This window comes from Passer montanus, unplaced genomic scaffold (assembly GCF_014805655.1).
Source record: "Passer montanus isolate IOZ18808 unplaced genomic scaffold, ASM1480565v1 scaffold18, whole genome shotgun sequence".
In the NCBI taxonomy this organism is placed as follows: Eukaryota; Metazoa; Chordata; class Aves; order Passeriformes; family Passeridae; genus Passer; species Passer montanus.
The window spans coordinates 7,830,375-7,835,189 of record NW_024365381.1 but is presented as its reverse complement, the minus strand read 5'-3'; the positions used below and the strand labels follow the sequence as shown (position 1 = coordinate 7,835,189).

Here is a 4,815-nt window from a genome sequence, read left to right as displayed (position 1 = left end):
TAAGAGAAATAAGAGACAGGATACAAAGGTTATTGGTTAGTTCTTTGAGTCAAATACAACACAATTTTACAGTACATAAAATGTTTAGAGGAAGAATCTTTCTTTCTCTTGTATGATATGGAATAGTTAGCAGTATCTGCAAAGACAACTAACAGGTCTATAACTAACAATTATTGCTAAAATTTAGCACTAGTACAAAGTACTTGTCTGGAGTTTTTCAATGACTGACGTCACTATTAGCTCAGAGTTGATACAAACTAATGTAAAACCACTTTAGCAGAGCTGTACATATTTTATTGCAAATTCATCCACTACTTTTTAGTGGCTCCCAGAGACAACATACATCAGAAAATTCAAGAATAATTGCAAGGCTAGAAAGAAAAAATAAAGGCCAGTTTGATGGAGAATAAAGAACCCATGCATCTAACACTGATTTTGGTTATTTCCCCACACTGAGACCAGAGGCATTGCCAGTTTCTCCAATCTGACATGCTGGATTTGGGCAGAAGTTGAGCAGAGCAGGGGCTGGGTTAGGTTTGTTGGAGCTAGAGCAGCAGTGACTTTTTAGGAGGGAACAGAAAGCACGGGTTGTTTCCCTCACGTTGCAAGGCACAAACAACAACAGGGTTATCTGAGAAGATTGAGAACTGCTGACATTAGAAACAGGAACTGGCATCTGCAAAGTTGAGTAGGAGTGGGATGAAAGCAGTCTTACAAAGCAAAGGAGGAAATGAGAAGGCCAGGGAAGATCTAAAATTGTGAGCAGCTAACAAATGCTGACAAATACTTGTTTCCTCAAGGGTATGATCCTGAGCACGTTCAGATTTCCAACTTGAAGATTCCTACCAAGGTTTTTGAGATACTATTAGTGAAGATTTCTACTCTTTGCCCCTCTCTTTAGATGTAGTCTGTTTCCACTGCATCTTCAGAAAATGATTCTCAAAAATACACCTAATTTTGATGATGGCTGACAGTAAAAAAGGTTTATTATGAAAGTTGCGTGAAGAAAGATCTACACTTTCCCCTCCTTCATCTCTGCCACAACAGTCTGATGCCTGTATTCCAGACTCAAGAGTTTGGATGGCCAGTGACCTGTAGCAAGGATGCAGGGCAGTGGTGCACAGAAGGCACACAGCCTGGCCTTTTTTGGATTTCCTATTCTGATAATGGAGGGGTTTATTTTTTGTTGTTTGGTATTCTGAATTATTTATTCAAGCTGTCCTGAGCACTCTACTCCATGCAAAACAAGACCTGGAAGGTTCTCAGGTTTATTAGCTCCACTGCTCCATAAGCTTAATTTTTATTCATTGCCTTAGACTTTTCTATATGCCATATATTTTTTGCTTAGTATTGTTTATATTTCATCTGTCAGTGCAATTTCACTGTTGCTTCTCTGTTTCCTACTACACTGCAGCTGTAAAACTCTCACATCAAAACCCAAGTTACTCTTTTGTTTTCCATCCTATCAGGTACTCCAAAGACTACTTCTGTCCTTCTCCTCTAGTAGTAACAGCTTATTTACATCCTCAAGGCTAAGGCTAGGAAAATCAATGCCTGATTTTCTCTCAGGGCTGAGTTTTTATGGATAGTAATTAGTTACTGTTTTCACCACACAGGTCCCAAAAAACCCCACACTAATTAAGGCCCTAGGGTTATTGGTGCAGTAATCTTGGGTAGTCGTAAGTACATTTAGTCTTCTCTGGTTCTTCAGGTTCCATTTCCCTTTAGAAAGTTGTATCTATGTTAATTCACCAAATATGTTAAGAACTTGAAGTTAAAGATCAAAGTTCAGTGCAATCCTTCTACGCTGTGATCTAAGCAGTGCAGTTTACTGACAAATGCTCCCCCCAATTATTTGTGATAAGGAAAAGGAATTGAAAGAGAAGAAAATAGTGATTGGTGATTTATTTACAACTTCTTTTTATTAGCTTATTCTATAAGTAGTTTGGTTCCCCCCAACACACAAAAAAATTTCTATTCCTGACATAAAAGCAGTTGGAAATGATTTAGCAGAGCTTTCTGTACACTGTGAATGCAGTCCTCACACTACCTGTCACCCCATCAACACCCCAAACAGAGTGGGAAAGAAGAAGAAAGATTGCAAAATAAGTATAAATACTCTGCATGGAGCCAGTAAGACAGCAAAGTCACAATGGTGGAAAGGAGAATGTCAAAAGTTAATCCCAGGTGTAATACCTCAGAAGTCAGATGCACGTTGTGAGAGATGTTATTCAGTTAACATTTATGTTTTGTTTTCAGTCTGTGAACTTTAAGGCAGACCTTAGCCAGTGAAAACTGAATTCTCTGTAGATGCCTTGCACTACCTCTTGTTATGTTTCTTATTCAACAGCACATTTTTTCCCCTTGTTTTCAAATGCTTGCTGGAGTCTTAAGACATTTTAAACCTAACAATAAAACACCTGCATTTTATTAAGACTTGAGACTTAAGTTCCACCTCCCTCAATTTTACTGAAATGTTTCCATCAGTCAGGTTAACCCTTTTATAGCCAGTTTTGCTGTCAAAATGAGGTAACGTGTCTGCTACATATAGTCAAATTCCACACTCCTATACTGTATTTGGAGGAAAAGAAAAACAGCCCTGAGACACACCCAGAGTGCTCCAACCTGTGCTGACTGGCAAAGGGTGCAGAACCACAGCTGCAGAGGCTGTAGTCTCCATAGAAGCACAACAGCCCTGGAATGACATGTCTGTTGGTAAAACTTAAAACTGAAATGTTCTTACCAACTGTTTTCTTTCAAGAAATTTTTGAGTTGTGTCATAGAAACTTCATTCAACTAAATGGGAAAACTTACTATTCTCTATGCCCCTTTCCTTTTCTCATTTCAATGTCTTAAAAGAGAAAGAGAGCAGCACTATGCAGTGATTTTTGTGCCTGTATGCCCAATAATGTTATTATTCCTATATTCAATTAGAAAAATGGCAGCATGTGAAGTAATTGCCCAAATTCATGCAGCAGTTTAGTAAAAGAGCTGATAAATTCCATTGTCAATGCACTAAGCAACTGTGTTGTTACCCAATTAATTTAACTTTCTGATAAGCAGTTATTTCTAAGTCCACACACATCACAGAGCAGTGCACAGCAAAGAGCAACAACTGCTGGCTATTTTACCAAATATGATCAGTTCTCTGAAGACAGGGGAGAGAGTAACTTAATGCAACTAGACAGGGACTGAGGATCTGTACATCATGAGCTCTGATTCCATTTCTGTTGCTATTTACGTGTTTATGGGCATGTAACTTTAGTTCTTTATGACTCAGCTTCCCATCTATACAAGAGGGAGACTAATCCTTCGCAGCCAGCAGGTGAATCAAGAGGTCATAGACTTCTGAGATTATTCTGAGTCAATCATTCATCTTAGGGCTTAAGTGGCACACCTATACAGGGCTAATTGGACTAATATGCATCAGACCTGCATGGAGATCACAGATTCAGAGGTTTGGAGATACTCAAATACCATGGCTATAGAGCCATACAAATTCCTAGGATAACCAGGTAAGTAAAGAGAAAATTAGTTGCTACCCTGCATATTTACCAGTATAATTCATTTAATTGGTGGTTATTATTTACACTGTCTGATGTTTTAGATACTGGTCTGATTGATACCAATACATCTCTACAATACTGATATAGGAAATATTATCACATACCCAGGCAGTCATAAAGAAAAAAGTACAAAGTTTATGCTGACCTTGTAAACAAATAATTTCCATTCATTCATACCTACCAGTATATGATTTCAAATCTGTGTAGGTAACAGTAATCATTGGAAATGGCCTTTATCCTCATGGCAGAGATAGTTTTAGGACATAAGCCTATTGCTACAGCATATAATGTCATATGATGTGGGGATCCAGTAGACTGGCACACGCAGCAGTGGAAGTCATGTGGTATGAGAGTAGCAAACAGCCCCTATGCCATCATGCTAGCTCTGACCACAGACCAGGAGTGTGCACTTGTGTTCCACTGAGGAGCACAGATTGTCTTGCCTGCTATTAGGGAAGACAAAGGTTGAGCATAATTTATAAAGATAATCTAGCATGGAATTTTTCACATTGGAGTTATAATTCATAAGATTTTTACTTTTCCATTCAGTGTAAACATGCATAAATAATCATTCTGAATTGCTTTTAAACATAGAGGTAAATAGACTTTCAAAGTCTCTCTTAAACCAAATTGGTGTAAATCTCACATTTGTTTGAGTTTACACCCTTTAACTAGCATTAGGAAGCTGTGATTTATATTGCTGTGTAAATCACATCTGCTCATAACCTGTGGTTTGAAAACATTGCACATCTGAGGTATCAAATGTGTGCAAATTAGAGAATTATATGACATAACCAGACACTTGCATGCAAATGTAAGCAATGTAAGCTTCATTTTTTGTGTGGCATTTGAAGTCATGTTATTACGTAGCATAAAATACAATCATCTACTCTCTACTTAGACAGCAATCCAAACAGAGATTTGCAATCCCTTTGCAATCATGTTCACAGAGCCATATACTCAGGTACCCCGTCAAGAATGTAAGTTCCAAACTGTTATGTGCCCTGAAGCATGTTTATGGCCCTTCTTTATAGGTGGCCTGGTCACCAGACTCATTACTTTTGAGTAAATTAAGGGCAGGGTTTCATATTTTGTAGTTGTGCTTGTTGATAAAGGAATCAGCAATCTGGGAAAACAGAGGTTTTCCAGCTTCACTCCGTTGTGTATCTGTGACTTCTTTTAGAAGTCAATACCAGATTGACCACAGCCAGCACTTTCTAATCCAGGATCTGGAGGCAGGGGTGGGAGC

The 4,815-nt window shown here is 38.4% G+C and overlaps 1 protein-coding gene across 3 annotated transcripts in view; it reads right to left on the bottom strand.

Moving 5' to 3' along the window:
* RAD51B (RAD51 paralog B) overlaps nucleotides 1-4,815 on the bottom strand; it is a 405,359-nt gene that overhangs the window by 19,787 nt on the left and 380,757 nt on the right. The gene's annotated exons all lie outside the window — the stretch shown is intronic.